This window comes from Hylobates moloch, unplaced genomic scaffold (genome assembly GCF_009828535.3).
Source record: "Hylobates moloch isolate HMO894 unplaced genomic scaffold, HMol_V3 SCAFFOLD_9, whole genome shotgun sequence".
Lineage (NCBI taxonomy): Eukaryota > Metazoa > Chordata > Mammalia > Primates > Hylobatidae > Hylobates > Hylobates moloch.
Window position 1 is genome coordinate 116,021,525 of NW_026652284.1, and position 22,617 is coordinate 116,044,141.

The 22,617-nt window shown below is 48.2% G+C and overlaps 1 protein-coding gene across 1 annotated transcript in view; it reads left to right on the forward strand.

The window, feature by feature from the left end:
- KHDRBS3 (KH RNA binding domain containing, signal transduction associated 3) overlaps window positions 1–3,942 on the forward strand; it is a 197,800-nt gene extending 193,858 nt beyond the window's left edge. Inside the window, exon 12 of the transcript XR_009215019.1 lies at window positions 3,651–3,942. The gene's annotated coding sequence lies outside the window, so the exon portion shown is untranslated. The remainder of the gene's footprint in view (window positions 1–3,650) is intronic.
- Window positions 3,943–22,617: the final 18,675 nt, after the last annotated feature.

Consider the following 22,617-nt stretch of genomic DNA (forward strand, 5'->3'; position numbering starts at 1 on the left):
AATGAATGAACACAACTCTCACCCAGCTCTTGGTCTAGCTAGTTGTTGCTGGCCTATCCAGACTTCCCAGTGGAGCTTGAAGCATCCCCTCACCCCGGAGGCCCTCCGTAGCCCGCCATCTTCGCAGCTCTACTGTGGACCCTCATCTTACTCTATGAATTCTGCAGTACAGTATCCTGAGATTGGCTGTTTACCCTCCTTTCCTCCTACCAGATTGTAAACATCTTTAGTGCAATTACCACGCCTTATGCCTAGTAAGTGGTAAATGAACAAGCCATTGGATGTATGAGTGAATAAAGTGGATGTGGTAGCTCGGTGGCTGATAGTACAGGACGATGTACTAGGTCTTGTTTGGCCTTGTTAGGTTAAATTAGTCATCCTTTCATTTGAGGAGAACTTACCAGGTTATTAAGTTCTGCCCTGTGTGTTTATCTCATTTGAACTGCTGCTGGCGGGATTTGTGTGTGTGCTACCTAATACAAGTCCTAATACCTAACAGACAGTCAAAACAAGGAGATAGAATAAACAAACAGGTACCATTGTGAAGTGTGCAGGGATGGTGATGTTATCCTGAGGCTAGATTTCTGTTCTGCTTGTTGGTGGGTTTTTCTCCCTGACTGCAAGACTCGAAGTTCCTTAAAGATAGAAGAACCATGTCTTATTGGACTTGTACTTCCAAATCCTAGCACACTGCCTGGCACATAGACATAGTGGGAACTGACAGGGTATTCAGTGAGGAATGAATGAGTGAACAAATGAACCTGTAATTCTCGAAACACTGACACTGAGCACTTTTCAGTACAGACAGTCTCTACTACAATAGTTTGACTTAGGACGTTTCCCCTTTACGATGGTGGAAATGTAATACATGTTCAGTAGGAACTGTACTTCAGATTCTGAATATGTATCTTTCCTGCAGCTAGCCATAGCAGTATGATACTCTTGCCATGCCAGGCAGTGGCAGGGAGCCATTTTGTTTTTCACTTTGAGTACAGCATTCAAAAATTACTTGAGATATCAAACTTTATTATAAAATAGGCCTTGTGTTCAGTGATTCAGCCCAACCGTATGCTAATGTAAGTGTTTTGAGTATGTTTAAGGTAGGCTAAGCTAAGCTATGATGTTTGGTAGGTTAAGTGTATTGCATACATTTCCAACTTCATGTTTTTGACTTACAGTGGGTTTATCAGGACATATCCCCCTCCTAAGATGAGGAGGGACATGACCCCATCCTAAGATGAGGAGCATTTGTATTAATTTATTTTCTTAGTGGAAGTGTGATACTTCTCTAACCATTAGATTTTTTTCAATGATAAATGCAAAGTTGGAAAACCAAAATATGCCCTTTATTTAGTCAGTAATACATGTGCTTGGTACAAAATAAACACACACAATGGTCTTAATTCCCACCTTTACCACCACACATCCAAAGGCAACTATTTGTATTGATTTTCATGTATCTTTCCAAAGGTAGTCTGTGCATAAGTAAAGCATTTTTTTAAATTATCACTATTTTTTACATAGAAAACATTATGCCATTTTCTCCCCTCGTTTCGCTTTGAAGTATGTCTTAGAGCTCATTTTCTGTTATTTTATACTAGAAAGCTATCTTTTTCTTTTTATTGGCTGAATAATATTTATATGAAAGAGCCATAATCCAAACAACTACTGACAGAGATGTAGTTAGTTTCTAATGTTTCGCTCACATTAAAGGCAATGCAAGAAGCCATGTTTATAAACATCTGTGGAATGAATTTTTAAAGTAGACTTACTGGGATTTTATAGATGTTTCCCATAGAGGTCCTGGTGCATCTTAATATGGTTTTGTAAAAGAAACCTATCTAAATGCTGTATGTATTCATTATGATCTACAAGATGAGCTCCTGTGGCCACACCAGAAACTCATCTGCTCAAAAGTTGGTTTAAAATGGTCTTTTATACACAGCATGACGTCTGGCATGTGGCAGGCTGGTTACCCTGTGTGATTTAGCGAGGAGCTGCAGGGCGTGCTGGGTCCAGTATGGACACCTCCTGGACACTCATCTGTGTCTTATGGGGAGAGCTGAAAGTCCTGTGACCCTTCCTCAGACTCCTGCTGGTCTCCTCGCATTCCTGGAGCTTATTTGCATCAGTAAGTGCATTGTTAAGGGCTGGCCCATGGTGGGGCAGGCTTTGTGGAAAGTAAGGTGGCCACACCAGGGTAGCAGGAGAGGCCTACAGGCTCTCTGAGGAAACAGACAAGATCTCCTCTAGCACTCCCCTGCACGGGCTCATTGCCCGCCCTCTCCTCTTCTCTGGTTATCCAGATCCTCCCATTTCTTCAAGATCTTCTCTCTCTCTCTCAGCCAAAAGAGCCTTCTCTTCTCTCCCCATGAGAACCCTGGCTGAGAGGACTGGATTGGCAGATGTCTCATTCTGACCTGCCGGTTGACGGGTTGGTGCTGTGTAAATGTCCTTCATCCCTAGTATGCTCCTTGAGGGTCACAGGTGTGTCTGTCACATTTTACAAAACTTAAAGCATTCAGCACAAGCCATTCAAGAAATATTTATTGGTTAATTAAAGCAATGCCCTCATCAACAGATTTACTGTATTAGATGTTTAACTTTTTAAAGGATTCACCTTTAAATAACAGTTTGCATCTGATTCATCCTAGCAGTACTGATGCTTTATGCAGGTGACACTGAGATGCCCACTGTGTCCCTGGCGCTCTGCAGTAATAAAAGGCTAGAGAAGGGCAGGGATGGTGCAGAGGAGAAAGGGATGAACTTGCTCCGAAGACAAAGGAGGAAATAAAACCTGAATGGAGTTTTGAAAGTCGAAACCTTGCAAGCCAGGAAGGGAGGAGAAAATGTTAAGACATAATAAGCTAATACAGGTGGGAGAGGAGGGTGTCGACCAAGACATGAAATGACGTCATGTGTTTTGGGAACGTATAAGCAGCTGCTGGAATATAACGTGCTGGGAGAGAAATGAAAGAGATGGCGTCTGGAGACATAGGAAGGGGCTGGGTCCTGTGGAGCCATCAGCGATGTCCTGAGTTGTTGTGAGCACACTTTGTGGTGCTGAACAGTTACCTAGGGCCTGGGACTTGTATGACCAGAGCCGTGAGAAGTCAACATCACCACAATGGCCATTTCTCCACTGCGGTTGGGTTTTTTGTTTGTCTGTTCATTTTTCTGATCACCAGCCAGTTTTTTAAATAACCGAGTTTTGTTTCATATAACACATCAAAATAGGTTCTTTGGGGTTAGGTAATACAATTTAAAATATGCCTGAAAGTTCAGTCTCTTATCAGGTGACAAGAATGCAAGGACTCTGCCAGGGTGGACCCCTAGGAACTCATAGGTTAATATTTGAGGTTTTATGTAAAGCAAGGCATTGCCATTCTGAAATCACTCCATAAATATCATAATGGATAGTAGTGTAATCATCATTATACCAGTTAATCATTTGTCTGTCTTTATTGAACACAAATATTTTATGTCCTTAATTGTAATGATTCTGTTTTGCATTGTTTTCCATAAACATCCTTATTTCTATTAAGTGTCTACTTGCTTGAATCCTCTAAACCCTGCCATTCCCAGCAGAGCATGTGGTTATTATTAATTTCTTGATATATACAAATATATTTCCTTTTCCTCTGTTTCAGGAACTTTCCTTCTATTTATGGACTGCTTAAGAATAGTCAACTCACCAACGTGCCTAGTCAGTAAATGAATCCACTTGGGAACTTGAAAAACATCTTAATTAATTTTTTGTTCGCATAATTTTGTGTTCTGTGACATGTTTTTATTATATGGTATGCTTTTAATTTGGAGAACCTACTTTTTTAAAAAACGGAAAGAAAATCTATCTTATTTTGTTGTCTCCCAATAACAAAAAGAGAATGATTTGTATAGTAGTTAATAAAGGCTGCCTATTGAAATCTCTTCTACTTTAAACCTAGAAAAACAAAGTCTTGTTATTTCAGCACAGCTCTAAACTGTATACACTTGAAAACCAGGTACAGCTGCAACTCGCTGCAGGAAGTCAAGATTCTACACATATTCCACATTTGAAAATGATTTATCCATCTCAGTTATGGACTAATAAATATGAAAGCATTATGCAAGAAGTATTCTGTCACATAAAAGGTTAATTATAAAGGCTTCTGCGGGAAGCAAAGTGGCACTGTCAGAATAGAAACGTGATTTTCATGCCTCAGTGTAATTCGTTATGGAACATAAAGGTCATAATCCCTGTGGACAGTATTATTCTGTTCATTCTCTTTTCATCATTTACGAGTGCATTGTGATTTTAATTCAATATGCCCCGGAAGGATGTGTTTTATTTCTTCTGTTAGAAGCTCGCACAACATGTTCCCTGGACTTGGAATTTCAAGAACTGTCTTGCACATTGTTAAATTGTTGCTTTCTTGCCTCAAAGACACATTTTTTTTGAGGCATTCACTTTTTACAGCATGCCATGTTTGGAGCATTGTGTTAACGACAGAATGACTTCAAATAGCTTAGCTTTTTCTTATCCTCATATGCATCCTAAAACATAATTCTTTTGTACCTTTTAGATGTGTCCAGTGCACATTTCTCTGTCTCAGAAACGCATAGAATACAAGCTTGTATGTTAGAGCAGTGGCTCTCTGCAGCGAGTTGGGGGTGCGAGAGTGAAGGGTATGTCTATCATGAGGGCGAGCTGGGGAAGGCTGCGGACAGCTGGGAAGCAGCTTAAGGCACCCTTTGGTTCGGAATTAATTTCAAACAAATAGGAACTTTAGAACATAAGCCAGACCGTGGTAAATGGAAAAGAATTTGAACTTTCTTTTTGCTTGCTTCCTTTTTACCTGCTGAGTCACTAATACAAATCACAAATCTACAAGTAAAATCCCATGGATTCAAACCTTCTGACTTAACTTCCATCTGTCCCCTTCTCCTTGATCCCACTCCTACAACCTTAATTTTGGCTTCTTATTTTACTACCTACGTTATTTAATTCATTAAGCACATTATTGAGAACTTAACTACTGGGTACTGTCTAACATACTAGAGAGAGAGCGGAGAAAAAAAAAACAGAGGCGGTCTTACCCTGGAGAAGCTTAGATCCCCGTGGGAGGGACAGGCCACACACCACGAGAATGTCAGGTGCTGACGGAGCCATGGAGAAAATTAGACCGTGGTAACAGGAAGAGAGGCTAGACTTTAGTTTGAGTAGGCGAGGTAACATTTTAGCATTGGGGTGAGTAGAGGAGACCCAGAGCTTATTAACCCAAACCCATCCCCAAGCTGCCCCAGAAGCTGAGGAAAATCAATGTTTTTGTACACCTTGTACCCATTCACAGCACAGTGAAGCTCCAAGATTTTAGCCAACTCATACTCATTCTTTGAGACTTAGCCCCAGAAACTCGAACCCACAACACCCGATTCCTATGTCATCGGACTATGTTAGAGTCATCCTGACAGTTTCTGTCCTCCCGCAAGGCTTTACAAGCCCTTGTCTTAGTCCCTTAGGACTGCTATAACAAAATACCATTGACTGGGTAATTGATTAACAACAGAAATGTACTGCTCACAGTTCTGGAGGCTGGGAGTCCAAGGTGCCGGCAGATTCAGTGTCTGGTGAGGACTTGATCTCTGCTTCGAAGATGGCACCTTCTGTGTGTCCTCACATGGCAGAAGAGGACAAAAGGACAGGGGAGCCTCTGTGAGCCTCTCTCATAAGGGCATTCCTAAGGGCAGCCCTCATGACCTAATCACTATTTTTTTTTTTTTTCTGGAGACCAGGTCTTGCACTTGCTCTGTCACCCAGGCTGACATGCAGTGGTGCAGTCATAGCTTGCTACAGCCCTGAACTCCTCAGGTCCCACCTTTCAATACTATCACATTTGGATACTAGGTTTCATCATATGAATTTAGGGGGACATCAACATTCAGACCATTGTATTCTACCACTGGGCCCCCAAAATTCATGTCCTCACATGTAAAAATACTCATTTCATTCCAGTGACCCCAAAAGTATTAACTTTTTCCAGCACTAACTCCAGAGTCTGAAGTCCACAGTGTCATCTAAACCAGATATGGTTGAGACTCAAGGTACAATTTATTCTGGTGCAAATTGCTCTCCAGCTGTGAAATCAAAGGTGCTTCCAATACAATGGTGGGACAGGCATAGGATAGACTTCCATTGCAAAAGGGAGAAATAGGAAAGAATAAAGGGGTAATAGATCCTGACCAAATCTAAAACCCAACAGGGCAAACATTTAAGGCTCCACAATAATACTCAACTCAAAGTCCTACATTCTGGACACACTGGGGTGGGAGTTGGGCCTCCAAGGATCCATGGGGCTCTACCTCCATGGCTTTGCTGGGTGTAACCCACGTGGCAATGCTCACAGGTTAGAGCCTCACACCTGTGGCTTTCTCGCTGGAGTTTCATGCCGGTAACTCCACCAGTCTAGGGTCTCCAGAGTGGCCCCACTCCCACGGCTACACTAGGTACTGCATTAATGGGGGCTCTCTGCTGTGGTCCTGCCCCCACCCACAGCTCCACTAGGCACTACCACTTCCCAGGATCTTCAAATGCCTTCAGGGTCATTCTTCCGTTGTCTTAATGAAATGCACCAGGCTTTGCCCATTCATGCTAATCTCCTTATCAAGCGGTCTCTTTGCTCCACCTTTGGTGTGAGTCTCTCATGAACACATTTTCTCATTCTCTGCAGGCTGAGATTTTTCCAAATTTTTGTTCTGCTTCCCTTTGGATTATAAATTTCATCTTTAATTTGTTTCTTCTTGCATTTTACTATAAGCTGTCAAGAGAAGTCAAGCCACACCCTCAATACTTTGCTTAGAAAGATTTCTTCTGGTAAATATACAATTTCATCACTTGCAACTTCTACGTTCCACAAAACACTGAGACATGAACACAATTCAGCCAAGTTCTTTGCCACCTTTTAACAAAGATGGCCTTTCCTTTAGTTTCTAGTAACACGTTCCTCATTTCTGTTTGAGACCATCAGAATGGCCTTTACCATCCATATTTCTATCAACATTCTGTTCACAGTCATTTAGGTCATCTCTAAGAGGACTGAGGCCTCTACAGCTCTCCTCTTCTGAGCCCTGACCAGAATCACCCCTGAGGCTCCTGTCATGGCAGTGTACCTCAAAACTCTTCCAGCCTCTGCTCATTACCCAGTTCCAAAGCCACTTCACATTTTTAGGTATTTGTTACAGCACTACCCCACTTCTTGGTACCAATGTCGGTCTTGGTTTGTTGGGGCTGCCGTAACAAAATACCTTAGGCTGGGTAGTTCATGAGCAATAGAAATGTATTGCAGTTCTGGAGGCTGGGGAATCCAAGATCAAGGCACCGGCAGATTCCGTGTCTTGGTGAGGGCTGCTCTCTACTTAAAGATGGCACCTTCTTCGTGACCTAACGTGGTAGGAGGGGACAAGGGAGCTCATGCAAGGCCCTTTCAGAAGGGCACTAATCCTGTGTAAGGATGGAGCCCTCATGATCTAATCACTTTACAAAGGCTCCACCTCTGAATACTGTCACATTGGGTACTCCTGACCCACAGCCTCTCGTGAGGTGGTAAACAGTCAGCTGGGGCTGCAGTCATCTGAAGGCTTGGCTGGGGCTGGAGGATCCACTTGCAAATTCGGCTTCCACTCACACGGCTGTTGGCCGGATGTCTCCACTCCTTGCCACACAGGCCTCTGGAGGCTGCTTGAGTGTCCTCACATGACATCTGGCTTCCCCAGAGCAGGTGTTGCAAGTGAGGGAGAGTCTGTGAGTGAGGGGCACACAAGACAGAAGCCACAGACTTTTATACTCTCATTTCACAAGTGACTTCACATCGCTCCTACCACATGCGATTTGTTAAACACCACTCCTGGGCCGTGTAGGAGATCACTCCACAGGGGTGTGGATGCCAGGAGGCAGGACCACCGGGGACTGTCTTGGAGGCTGGCTCCCACCTGGGCAAGGTACATTACATCTCTGTGCCTTAGTGTCCTCGCTACAAAGTGGGGATAGTACTGCCTACCTCGAGGGGTTGCCAGAATTTAGTGATATGCGAGCCAAGCCCTTAAAATGAGGCCTGACATAGTAAGCACTTGATATATATTGGCCATTTCTATCAGGACAATGCTCCCCCACCACACACACACGCACACACACACACACACACAAAGCAGTGTAGAATTTGGAAGCCATCCCTTCGCCTCCTGCACTTCTGCTACTCCACAGATCCTCCATGCCAGCTCCATGTCTTCCCCTCTCTCCTGCCTTAGCTGGGGGCCACATCATTTCTGCAAGATGATTGCAGCATCAGCGACACTCCTCAGGTGTCCACTCCAGTTGTAACCCATCTGTAATTTGCCCTTTATCCTGCCTTCTATTAATCTTCCTAAAGTGCAAATCATTTTCCCAACCCCTTACACCCTTTTAATTGCCTCCAGGGTAAAGCTCAAGCTCCCTGGTTTGGTCCTCATGCCCTTCACCCTCTGGCCCAGCCTCCTTCTCTGCGCAGCTCCCTCCCCATATTCCATGCCCACTGGACTCACTGCGTTCAAACGCTGCAGCTGGCCCCACACACCTCCATGGTCTATTCTTTCCCACGGCGTCCAGGTCCTCCTCACCTGCAGTGTCACTCGATCCCGAAGGCGTCCCTGACCCTGTCAGAGATATTCCTTCCCCCTTCCAATATGTGCCCCGAGAGCCTGGCCCTTCCACCTAGTGGGTGGTTTCACGCTGCGTGGAGGTGCCTAACTTGTGTGTCTGCCCCTCCCCCAACCCAGGCCTGGAACCTGGTTCTGGATGCCACAGTGTCCGCATCCCCTGCATCTGCCTCCCTAGGTGCTTCCCCTTGAACAGGCATAGAGAAAGGTAGAAATCTTGCAGGTGGGAGGGTGTGGTGAGGAGCAGGGAACTTACATTTCTCAAGCACCTCCTAAGACTCACTGAAGTCAGAGCATCCTCCCAGAACCACATAAGGTGGGTGTGCGGAACCTGAACTGGAAGATGTCGAAACAGACTGGTGATAAACAGCCCCCCGAAAACCACACAACCACTGCCTGTGGAGCTGAGGTCTGAGCCCCAGGCTTGCCGGCCACTGCACAGCCTTCTAGGAGTGTTAGGCCATCAACAGCAGTGCAGAATATAAAAATATAAAACACATTTTTATAGCACAAAGGAGTACAGTTTTATTAATTAACATCAGAAGATTTCATTGACAAGAGAGATGCTTCCCGTGTTCCCTGAAGGCATTTAGATAATTTTACAAATGGAAGAAATGTTGCAGTTTCAGATATCAGCAAAGCTCACTCTGCTCTGAGTCCCTTTCAAAATCCCAAACTCGTAGCCAGTGAGAGGCCCATTAAGAACCGTCCATCCACATAGCCGGCTCACCAGGAAAACAGGGACATCTGCTAACGAATGCAGGAAACTTAAGTCTCTTCTACTAGGTTGCATATTTGCTATTTAGGTATCTTTCTTTTGAGGTAACAGACAAACAGAGATACAGAGATAAAATAGGTACATACATAAAATTGAAAAGGGTTGGCATCATGCCACACAGCAGAGGCTTTCTCCGGTTACCACATTTCAGGAGCTACTTTGGAGTGGTGGGGTTTTCATGAACCCAGTATTTGCACTGGGGCTGGAAAGGCAGTGTCTGCTCACCGGCACCTTGCTGGCTGCTGCAGGAGCAGCTGCTGCTCGGGGTATGGGGGCCTGGCCTAACGTTCCCTATGGGCTGTCGGCTGTGGTTCTGCAGAAGCTCAGCAGGCCTTGCAGGCTGCAGCTTCCTCCTGGCTGGCTGGCGTGCGTGGATCCCCTTGGCATGCCACGAATCCTTTTCCTTTTGGAAGCTGCCCCTCTTCTCTCACAGGTACCCTTTTGTGTCCCCTCTTCCTGTCTTGAGGCAGCAGCAGTGTAGTGCCTTCATTCACGCATTTGTACTGCAAGACCTCCTCTGTGCTGACACGCCTCCCCTACGTCACACAGCTAGTGGGTGTCCCACCTTTGCAGTGAAAGCCTGGCATAGCACTGGCCATTTGAGGCGTGTTCCCTCTAAGGCAGTGACCTCCAAGGGCGGGATGAGGACACTTACACACCAGCAGCAGCCGAGCGAAATGCTTGCTAAGGGAGAGAATGCGCCCATGGCTTCTTCCCTTCCACCAGCACGTGTGGCCAAGAATCCGCCAGTGGCCGCTCCTCATGCCTGGTGCACCTGTTGAGCATTCGCCACCACATGTCATGCGAGTGAGTCACAGCCTGCCTGAAACTGCGCTGTCTCTGCTGGGGCTTTAGCCTTGGTTTCCTTGGCTGGTTCTCCATCTGCCTACCTCCTGCTTCCTGAGCCCTTGCCTGCCTGGCCATCTTCCTAGCCTTCTTCCCTCCAGAAGATTCCAGCCCCCTCTGGAGCTGCTTACCGACCTTGGTCAGCTGCCTAACAACAGGAACCAAGAGGCTGACCCCAGACACTCTTCCGCCAGTTTCTTCCAGTCTTTGGCCACATCAGTTCAGATACAGAGTGGGTCCAGGCCGGCCTCAGATGTCCTGTTACTGGATTGGTTCTCCGGAGCCAGGCTATGCTTTCAACTTCTTTTCCCATCAGTCAGCTAAGCAGCGTGGAAGATCCCTCTCTGAGCCTCAGTCCTTCCATCGGTGAAATGGAGATACTTCCTTACCTACTTTAGAACGTTATTGAGAGACTCTCAAGCCTGAGACTGGTAAAGTGGGCCACGGACAGTAGAAAAGTTATATGGAAAACAGGCAGCTGTGGCTCCCCTATTCATTCACCAAACGCTGATGTGCACCTGCTGTGTGTCGGCCTCTGCTGTGTGCAGGAGATGTAGGGAGGAAACACATACCCCGTCCCGAGCAGCTCACGAACTCAGAGAGAGGGAGAGAAGACGGGGAGGTAGACAGGAGAGTCACAGACACACACGTTTTCTAAAAACCGAAAATCAGACAAAGACTGTTTAGTTCTCTAGTCTGCTGTGGTATGTCAGCTGAACAAAATTCAGGGTGATCTCAAACAAAATGCTGTGATGTGCTAATTTTTCTCTGCCCCTGACTTCCCCAAACTACGCCCCTGGGGAAGCAGCCTGCAGCTGTCAAGGGGAGATCAGCATCCCTGCCCAAAGAGAATTCATCCCTGTCACAAAAACACTGCAGACAAAGGGAATCGTCTTCTTCCCTTTATGGGCAGGAACCGGCTCTGTAAATTCATGGTTTCCAAAAATGTCAAAAGATGATCACAGAGGTAAGATCAGAAATCTTCAAAAGCAGGAAGCAGAAGGCAGCACAGCCCAGGCAGCTGAGGCTCCTGCTACCTGGGCCTCTGGCCGCCCAGCACCATCTGTGAAGCATCCCTAGAGGAAGCTTAAAATCCAAGCCAGTTCCTGGAGCGCTGGGCAGCACAGGCCTCCGCCTGCTTCCTCTAGGTTGGGAGGGATACGGTGTTCATAATGGAAACCATGAGCTTTTCCCATGAAGAACACGGGCCGCGTTATTCATTCCAAAGACCACACTGGCTTGATTGAGGTGAGCTGTTCCTTCCACCCCTTAATTCCTCCAGCTCAAACTAACTGCTGCAACTGTATTACAGGATATTTATTTCCCCAGATCTGTTTTTTTTTTTTTTTTTTTTTTTTTGCCTACACATCTATTATACTGAATAATTGAGGTCAAATTGTAGATACTTAAAAGAATTCTTTCCTATTCAACAGTATTCAACATGCCTATTTCTCTGCTTCCGCATAGCCAACAACATGTTGCCTTTGGGCCACGCTGTGTTTTAGATTTCATTTATTGCCAAATAAACACACAAACGTCCAGCTTTCCAGCTTCTCTTGGGAGAGCGGATGATCTGCAACTGCGGCCTGCCTTCCACGTGCTCATGGGCGGCTGGGTGGTGGGCCGTGTGGCCGAGGCACAGCCCGGGGTCCCCCCTGTTCTCTGTTACCCCCAGCCAGCCTGCTTCAGATACTTGCTGGTAACTATTCAGCCTCATTTGCCATTTGCAGTTGACATCCATGGCCCAAGCAGTGATGCCTTGTCCTATACATTGTTTTGTGGCACAAGGGAGTCAAATTAGCTCGAAAAACTAGCAACCCAGTCCTGTGACTGTACCACAGTAAGATGGCTGCATGAACCACTCAGCAAAACGTCTGCTTATGCCTGTCTCCTAGTCCACCGTGAGTGAATGGGAAGGAGGGGGGCAGGACTCCAGATGGCTGCAACGCCTCCACTAGGTTCCCTGGGTGGGCATCTGCCAGCCCCTCACTGATAACCTGCAGCAAGCCCAGAAGACAGTCATGCCCCACCTCCCAGTCCTTCAGGTGAGAAAGGAGGGGCCCTAGCACAGCAGCTACAGGTGACAGGAGAAATCCCGCACCTGAGCAAGGCTCAGCAAACAGCTGACCCCTCCCCCTGAAGTCCCCCAGCACCCCAGTCTCCCCCCAGTGCAGCTCTCCCCGCCCGCTGGGCCTCAGGCTGTTCTGCTCCTTTCTCGTCTTCACGCCTTGTGTTAAGGCTGCGATGGCTGCACTTCTGCGGATGCGGGACATTTTGGGTCTTGGGACCCTCTTCCTGCTGGTGCTCAGTCTCTCTCCATCCCTGCATCCTCAGAAGGCACAAGAGATGATTCTCCCTGCCAGAGAGCTGGCCTCTTTATCCAGGCTAAAGATTCACCAGACACAGAGCAGGTGCGCCAGGCATTCTCGGTGATCAAGGGAGTGAAATCCCGAGCAAACAGGCGTATTGTGGTGAGACAGGACCAGGATCCCCAGTAAGCCTGGATACCCCAAGGACACAGTGAGCTCGTGGCCCCCCAAAGCCCTGAGTTACAGACTCAGACCAGCCACTGCCTAAACCCTTCCCGGCGAGTCATTTCCACCACTCTGAGTATGTCCTTGTTGGTAATGCCTGGACAGGCGGGGGCTGCTCCTGGAACACAGCAGGTCCTCCATAGCTGCTCAATATTCCTGAGAAGAGGAGGCCGGGGAGAGGGAGAGCTGTGAAGGGTAGAGTCAAGATGAGGGCCAGCCAGAGGGCCGGACCCATGGCCTAATTCAGATTCGGGCACTGCCTATGCTAGGCCCAGGTCACAGACATGCACTCAGGGTGGTCTCAACGCACCCAGCACTCTGCCCTGTCTCTACTAAGAGCAGGGCCAGACTCTGAAGAGGAGAGGGAGATGCATTGCCTCTGAACCCAGGGCCATGCAGGTACAGGCTGCACCAGGGAGATGCATTTCAGCTCAGGAAGAGGGCAGGAGAAGGGCGCCCCTACACTCCCGAACCACCCTTCCAAGTGCTGGGGTACACGACCTGTGGCTGTGATGGGCTCAGTGCGGTGCGGTGGGCCTGGCTTTATGATTCGAGGGCAGTCCCATAATCCTCTGAGCCTCTGTTTTCTCAGTTGACAAGTTGGGATAATAGCAGCAACCTCATGGTGTTTGTGGAAAGAAGGAAAGAAAAAGAGAGAGAGAGAGAGAGAGAAAGAAAGAAAGAAGAAAGAAAGAAAGAAAGAAAGAAAGAAAGAAAGAAAGAAAGAAAGAAAGAAGAAATAAAGAAAGAGAAAAAGAGATAAAGAAAGAAAAGAAAAATAAAGAAAAGAAAGAAAGAAAAAAAGAAAGAAGAAAGAGAATGAAATACAGAAAGAGAAATAAAGAAAGAGAAAAGAGAGAAAGAAAAAAGAGAAATAAAGAGAAAAGAGAGAAAGAAAGAGAAATAAAGAAAAGAAAGAAAGAAAGAAAGAAAGAGAGAAAAGAAAGAGAGAAAGAAAGAAAGAAGAAAGAGAAGAAAGAAAGAGGAAAAGCTGGGTAAAGCTGTCCCTGGTCCTTGCACAGAGCAGGGACTACCCCATGGCCTGTCTCCCTGTCTCCGAGAAGGGCCCCCACGGTCCCCTCAGCCTATAGGCAGGGGTGGCAGGTGGGGAGTGGAGTGCAGAGAAGCAGAAAGGGGAATAAAGGAAAGCAGAAGCTGCCCCGACTCTCGCAGACAAGCTCCTTGTCTGCTCTGTGATGACTTTCTATTTTTAGGTGACAGCGCTCTCTGTGACCTGCTTTGTAAATAGATGCTTTGCAGAAATAGATTGGGGCCATCCTGTGGGGGATGAGAGGAGAAGTGGGCAGGGGACCAGGGCGCACCAAGGGGCTTGGCCTCCCTTCTTCCTCCAACATGAGAACTGGACCTCGAGAGATGAGAGCCAGGAGGATATCAGTTGTTGGACGAGGGTTACGGAGTGGCAGCCCAAGCTGTGCCCCCTTTTCTGAGGCCGTTTTGAGGGCATTCACTGCACAAAAGTTGTTTCCTTCATTTTATCAGAATTGCAGTAAATTCAGCCAGAAAGAAAAGGAAGAGGAGTCAGCTGGTCCCAGCAAGCCCAGCATGATAAAAAGAGCATCAGCCCAAGATCCACGAGGAAGAGAAGGGACCTAAGCTCAGGTGCATTTCCTGCGGGAGGTGCTACACTGGGGGCCCATACACGGGGAGTGTGGTCTGTAGTCCTGACAGCTGGGACCCACGGCCCCACTTGACTCCTGAGGGATATGACCCTCCGAGATTCTAGGGCTTGCCCACGATCTGCAGCGGGAGGGGGCAGCGTTGGGAAGGAGGGTCCCTCCACCTGGCCCTGCTGTAGCTGCACCTCCCAGGTGCCCTCTCACTCCCGATGGGCATTGCACCCCAGCCCTGGCCCCTGACCCTCACCGATGGCAAGTGAGGGCTGTGACAGACACCACCTCTGGACCAGGTCACTTACAGATGATGAGCCTTCTCTGCTCAGCTCCTCTCTGGGGGAACAAAGCCACCTCCTGCACCCAAGGGGCTGAACAGCTGCCAGGACTCCCCGCAAACCCTCTGGGACCACAACACAAGTGGAAATAGTTCTTCATGAGGTGATCCTGGAGACAGAGGACTTTTTATGTTTGGTTTTGCTTTTTGGATAGCCTGTTCTCATGAGTGCAGACTCCTGGGTCTATGTTGCTCCCCACTACATTTTGCAGTTGTGAGTCCTAAGAAAGTTCTAGATGAGCCACATCCACCCTCTAAACCTCAGTAGTCTCATGTGGAAAAGGGAAGGATTGCTAAAAACCTGTCCCAATCCCTTGTGTCTTGTGGTTCTGGGGTTCTCAGGACCACTCTGCTTCTGGCCCAAAGCCCTGGATGGGCACAGAGAGGACAGAGAAGGTGGGGCTGCCGGGTGGGTTGGGGCTGGCCCACCTCTCTCTGCGTAGGCACCGGCGGCCCTAGTGCCCCCCCCTCCTCTGCCTTTCATTTCCTCCCTCCCTCTTCTGCCTCACATTTTAGTGACAAAGTCAAGTACCTCTCCAGGCTCAGTTATCTGATTGAAAATCTAACAAACACTGTCAGTGTCCTACTGGACACGCTCTCAGCCACTTTTGAGAACACCAGAAGCTTCTGTGGACAACCCCTACACATGTTGGTGGCTTCTTGCTGCAAGGACCGTGGTTTTGCCTGCCTCAGGAATGTGCCCATGGAATGGCACCCCCAGAAGAAATGCTCAGCCAGTGAGAGAGGGCATCTGGTGGGTGGCACTTGAATGCCCTGGGTTCCTTGCCTCTTGCTGTGAGAATTCAGAAGTATGTTCTGCCCCACTTTTCAGAGGGACCCAAGTGGGACTGAGCCCCAGACTCCTGGGCAGCGACTGCTCACAAGCACACCCTCTCTCGGCCTCTCTCCTGTCCCCCAGCCTCCCCACTGTTCCACTGTGCTTCCCCGGATCCCCTCCCAAGGAAACAGTTTGTATCCTGTCTTAGGGGCTGCTTTGGGAGAAACACAAACTAGTAGACAGAATGATGTCCATGCTCTAATCCCTAGAAGCTGCAAACATGTTATGTCACCTGGCAAAGGGGACGGTGTAGTTATGATTGGTGAAGGATCATAAGATGGGGAAATTATTCTGCATGGTCCAGGCAGGCCCCAATGGAATCATAAGGGTCCTTCTAATGGGAAGGCAGGAGGGTCAAAGTCAGAGAGAGCAGATGTGAGTATGGATCCTAGGAGTGGAGTGATGTGCTTTGATGATGGAGGATGGGCCCGTGAGCCAAGGAATGTGGGCAGCCTCTAGAAGCTGAAAGAGACAACAGAATCTCCCCTAGGGCCTCCAGAAAGAAACACAACCCACCTACAGCTCGGTTTTAGCTCAGTGAGACCCATACTGGACTTCTAACCTACAGAACTGAGAGAAAATAAACTTGTGTTGTATTCAGGTGCTAAGTATGTGGCAATTTGTTACAGGAGAAATAGGAAACAAATACACAAAACTAAGACAACTTGGGCAGTTCTTGAGTGTAATGAGAAGAGCTCAAGTTTTGGAGCAAGGCGGCCTGCTTTGAATTACCTGGCTTTGCTAACCAGCTGGAAGGCTTTAGGTGAATTCTGCAACCCCTCTAACTCTTGATTCCTTGACCTGGGTTTTCTGACAGATTTCTAAGGTTGCTTAAGAGAAGACTCAGCAGGAGGTGGGTAAGAGGAAGAAGCCAGGGCAATTTATTTTTCATTTCACCTAAATGCCAGCAACATTTTGCATTCTGCATAGAGAAAACATACCATCTCATTGCCTCTGAGGAAAAATGTATTGCTCCTGTTAGTTACATAATTGAATTCATAGAAGTTGGTGGATTTTTATCATTTTTATTTACTTTCGTGCTTTGTCTCACCCCTCATAAAAGGATTTGGGGATGGTTTCCAGCAATACATGCATGCTATACATAAGGATGAAAGGAAGAGATAAGGACGTGTGGAAAAAGCAATTGGGGTTGAGGAAATGAGATGCAGGCAGAGGAAGGTGTGATTGGAGGGCATCATGCATACCATAAGGCCTCAAATGGTCCCCTGAGCATCCCAGCAGCCAAGGCAAAAAGGACGGAGGATAGCTGCAAGGTTCAAGTGTCCAGAAGATACATCCTTTGGGGTGTGTGGAAGAACACACAGGAACACCCCAGCAGCCTGAGGAGGCAGGGGCTGGAGGGAGGGTCAAAGGCAAAGGGCAGGAAGGCGGCACCCAGGAACCTTCCTGGAAGAGGCAATGCATGCTTCCTCTTGCAGAGGAAAGTCAGAGGTTAGAGGAAGAATGAAAGACAGTCCAGGCAACGAGAGCAGCATGCCCCATGCCTGGGGAAGAAATGGAGCATGTGTGCAGGGCATGCAAGCAGGCCACGCTTCAGGGGAAGGGTGGAGCTGAGGCTGGGAGGTATCGAGGCCTGCCTCCATGTCCTGCAGCACTTCGCTGCCATGCTGAGGAGCGACAACTTGGCTTTCTGGACAGTGAAGGGCCCTTGGGGGTTTGAGGTGGAGATGCAACATCATGAGATCCACATTTTAGAAGGAGCCAGCTGCTATGTGGAGGGGATCACCGTAGCTGGAGGCAGCTCAGGGCTCTCGCAGCAGTCCTTGGAGAGAGAACATATTTGTCGAATCCTCAGCTCGCTCCTTTCCCACTGTCCCAGGCGGTGTGGGGAACTGTCTAAGGGAGGTGCAGGAAGAATAGAGATGCAGGGACTGGCACAAGCCCGTGAAGCCAGAGCTCTCCCCTGACCCCATTCGTCAGCCCTCCTGGCTCATCTGGTTTCTGCGGCCCCCAACCCGAGGGAGCAGATGAAGCCCAAAGCATATTCCCAGCAATATGGAGGCCACCTTGTCCAGCTGTGGTTGGTCCAAAAAGCCTGGGGTACCCTCAGACCCTAAACCACCTCATGCCTGGGAAGCTGCATCCATAGGAGCCCTGGTTTCCTGTGGCCATAGAAGTATCTCTCCCCTCTCCCTCCAGTCTCCGCAGGATGATCAGAGGTGCTTTTCCAAGATAGGCCAAGCTGCACCAGCTGGCCCCACTCACTCTTAGGCACTCCTTCCCCTCCTTCTGAGCACCCTCAGCCCTGGCCCCAGCCTGCCTCTCAGCCTCCACCCCATGCTCTGAATGCTGCCTACAAAGGAAGGTGGGTGGTCAGGCCCTAAATGGGAGATGAGCACGCTGAGGCCAGGAGAGGGGCCTGCTGGCCCTTCCTAAGCAAGTGTGGGCTGGGGCCAGGATCTAAATTATCTCTAGGACTCTGTAAGCAGCTCTTTCTGCTCTCCCAGCTGACGACTGCTGCCATGCCCTCGCCAGCCCTGGCACCCAAAACAAAGGTGGCTTGTGATGAAGAGCGCAGGCTCCGGAATGGGACTCCAATCCTGGCTTCACCTCAGGGCTACCCACATTGCCTTGGGCAGGTTATGCCATCTCTGAGTCCTCTCGGCAGGGCAGGCTGCAAAATAGCAGCTCAGTCAGAGTTGGTGTGAGGATCAAATGAGAGAACGGGGGAGAGATCTCCGCCCTGAACCTGATTCTCCAGCCGGGGCCATGCTAGCTGCTGTTATCATGATCATTCCCTTATCTGTTTAGCTGCAATGAGGGCTGTGGTGAGGGCTAAGTGGAAGCGCCCTGCGGACCCCAGAAGGGGAAGGAGAGCTGAAGTCTCAGGGGATCAGCAGTGTGCCCAGCACTTTGTGTTTGTTGAGACGGGACAGGCTTGCTGGACTCTCACTTTTCAATACTGGTTTTGGAGATTTGTATCCGTTCGAAGCCTTTTGTTTCCAAGCCTCAGAACAACCCAGAACATGCTGGCTCTCAGCCAAAGGGAATTATTGATTCAAGTAAGCGAAAAAGTCCGTAGGATAAAGCTAGCTTGTCTCTTAAATCTGGTCCCTTGGGGCTGGTGCCATTCCTGGACTAACTGCTCTCTTCCAGTCTGAAGACAGCCAAGCCTTCTTCCAGGTGAGACCTGGTCACCCTTACCCAGCCAAGACTCTGTGGTCCATTCTGATTGGACAGACTTGAGTCACGTGCCCCAGCCAGGACTCTGTGCTGCATTCTGATTGGACAGACTTGAGTCACATGCCCCAGCCAGGACTCTGTGCTGCACTCTGATTGAACAGCCTTCAGTCACGTGCCCCAGCCAGGATTCTGGGATGCATTCTGATTGGACAGCCTTCAGTCACATGCCTCAGCAAGGCTCTATGATGCACTCTGTTTGGACAGACTGGGGTCACTGTGCTAGTCCAAAAACAAATTGCTGTAGCCAGGCAATGAAGACTTTGAGGGTCTCCAGAGGTCTTGTTCTCCAGCCCTGGGTCTGAGGCTGAGGTGTGGATCACTTGTACACCAGAGGCAGAAATGGGGCACAGTTGCCCTCTGGGTTGCTGTGGCCTGGAGTTAACAGGAAAGGCTCGGTGGAGGCCATGGATTTGTGAAAAAGGAGAGATCAGAAATGGCCCAAAGGATGGCAGGGAAAGAAGAGAAAATTGCAAACAGATGTTCAAATCACACTCCTTTCTCAAAAATCAGTGCAGCCCATCTGAGAGTGTGGAAATTTGGTGCCTCTCAGCTAAGGTTGCGAGATTAAGCAAATAAAAATATAAGATGCCCAGTTCAATTTGAATTTCAGATAAGCAACAAATAAATATTTATGTATAAGTATGTCCTTTGCCATATTTGGGACATGTTTTACAAGAAGAAATAATTCATCGTTTAAAACTCAGATTTAATTGGATGTGTTATATTTCACTGGGCAACCCTGCAATCTGGGCTCTCCCTTTGTTTTGAAGCATCCTTAGACCCTTCAAAGAGAAAGTAGACTTGTTCTGTGTAAATGCCGGTAGAACTCACACTCCCTGGCATCATCCCCCAGAATGGAGATTTTCCAGTTCAGCAACGTCAGTATCGTGAGCAGCTTCCAGCAGTCAGAGCTGTCCCAGGAGACAGAGAGTCTTCTCACAGTGGAACAGTTCTCTCCCCATTGCAAATTCCCAGGGGCAGGGAGCTCCCCTGGCCTTTGTCAGCTGGGCAGAGCTCATCTGTTAGAAGACTCGGTGTGCTGGAATCCTCACTTTTTTCTCATCTCTGGTTGGGACCAGAGGAAAGCAGTTATTTTGGAGAGTGTGTCATCCTTGTAAAACTAAACTTGCCCATGCAAGGGGTGGTGGGGAGGGGGCTCTCTCAAGTTCTAAAGTTGGGTTATGGGGTGGTAAAAGTGTTGGCAAGTCCTTCTAGCCACGTAGCTAGGTCACGTGATCCTTTAACCAAGCTTAATAATGAGAAGCAGACTTAGTTGCATGTGACAGAAAACTTCAAATAATTGTGATTAAACAATAGTTTGTTTCTTTCACATACAAATGATGTCCATAAATAAGTCAGATAATGTAGGGGCTGATATGGGGACTCCACAGGGCCATCAGATCACGGCCTTTCTCTTCAATACCTGAAATGCAGGCTTTCATCTTGAGAGTCACCTCACAGGCCAAGATGGCTGCTGGAGTTCCAGCCATTGCCTCCACATTCCATTCCGCAGAAGGAAAGACAGAAGTAGTACCCATCCCAGCTAAGTTAGCTCCTCTTGTACAATCTTCTTGGAAGTCTGACACTACATTTTAGTTTACATCTTCTTGGCCAATACTTGGCAACCGCTTCTAACTGCAAGGGAGGCTGGACAATGTCGTCTTTTGATGGAGAAAGAGAGAAACAATGTCACATGACCATAAGCGGTTTCTGCTATAAGTGACAGAAAGTGCCATTTTGATCACTCAACTGACTCCAGAGTTCTCAACTGCTTCTGTTATCTTGGATGGAGCAAGGTGGATTTTTTGTTTGTTTGTTTGTTTGTTTTTAATTGAGACAGAGTCTCACTCTGTCGCCCAGGCTGGAGTGCAGTGGTGCGATCTCAGCTTGCTGCCAACCTCCGCCGCCCAAGTTCAAGCCATTCCCACGCCTCAGCCTCCCAAGTAGCTGGGAATCCAGGCGCCCACCACCATGACCAGTTAATTTTTTGTATTTTTAGTAGAGACAGGGTTTTGCCGTGTTGGCCAGGCTGTTCTCGAACTCCTGACCTCAGGTGTTTTGCCTGCCTCGGCTTCTCAAATTGCTGGGATTACAGCTGTGTGCCACCGCACCTGGTCAAGGTGGGGTTTTATATCAGTTCCCTGAACACATAGAAGTTCAAGCAGATAAGCTGCTCCCTCTGGCCTGGGAAGGGAGTCCTGCTTTTACTGATGGTTGTACATGGCCAGCAGTTTTCTAACCCTTTCTCCTAACAAAATCTTATCAGTATGAAGAACTGGTGAAACTGGAGCTGCTCCAGCTAGGACCATGCTCTGGATCTTCCCCAGGACACCTCCTGTGCTGAGCCCTGGCAAACTCCCAGTTTATAAGGAACAGAGTTGGAAACCCACTAAACCAGCCAACCTTGGAAACCCCTTCCTGTTCCGAGGTGCTACTACTCTCAGGGTTGGTGACGACCACAAGGTCCCCTTTCTCCAAGGTGACCTCAGACACAGGCCTACCAGCTTTCTCGAAGATTCTATTATGGAGTGCTCTGCTTAGAGTTAGGGAATCCCTTAAGGATCAGCTTTGGATTTGGGAATTCACTGTTGCCAAACTGTCATTAAAAGGTAAGGCTCCAGGGGAGCTCAGGGCTCCCTCCCCTCACCCAGAGTCTGGGTCAAGGCCAGGCCAAGCTGAGCACAGCACTGGGGTTGGGGTGGTATCTAGTATCTCTTCCTATTGTGAGAAGGGAAAGGACTTGGAGACACGGTGTCAGCCAAGGCTCCTACTCATTTACGTCTCCTGCCTGCCCTCTGGGCAGCAGCCTCTATCTCCATGGCTTCCTCCAGCTTGAGAGAAGGTGGCCTCCTCCCCACCCCACCCTCTTGGAAACCAGTTAGGAAGAGGATGAAGACTGGTATGTCCCTTTGTGTCTGCTTCTGAATGGTGTATTTTGGGTCCTGCCTAATCCAGCCCTTGGGTGGTGGTCCAAGCCCTCATGGGTGGTCACGGCTGTCTTCGTCAATTTCCCTTGACCCTAGGCATCTCAATAGGCTGGTGAAAGAGGTTTACAGAGAAGGGACTTGGGAATCCTGGAGCCTTAGCCATCTCTAATCTCTTTACCAGAAAAGACTCAGCAGGAGGACCATCGAAGAATGACTTCCTCCCACACATGCACACTTCAGGAGAGTTCATCATTGAGGGGGTGTGGCCGCCTCCCCAGGGAAAGCCCCTCCTTCCCGTCTCGCTGGGCTGCTGCCTTGTCTCTGGGCACCTGTGTGTCCTCAGGGCTGGGTGCACTCACACACAGCAGGCGCTTCATGCACACTGGGTGAGCCGAGGCCTGGAAGGGGTGAATGGTTGGGGCCACACAGTGAACAGTGTATTTGCCATGAATGACAGACGCCCACAAAGGAATGAAAAATTGCTTTAAAAAAGATGCTTGTGTCTGCCTTACTTATTTATGTGTTTATTCATTTATCACTTACCTTCTGTCTACCTCTTGGAAAGGATTTGGGAAGTCTTACAATATTGAAATACATATAAAAGAAGCAAAAAAAAAATCCCTACACAAAATAAAGATCATATAAAAGAAACTAGAAAAAATATATATGTATAGACTGCTTGTGCTGAAGTCGTTTCTGCCTCTGAGCTATTAATTTAGCTCCGAGGTGCCTGGAGGTAAAGCAGGAAGGGAAACATAGTCACGTGGGCTGTTCAGCTCACCAGGTCGAGGGGAAATGACACTCCTTCTCCCTCACCTCTTTTCTCCCTCACCTCTTTTCTCCCTCACCTCT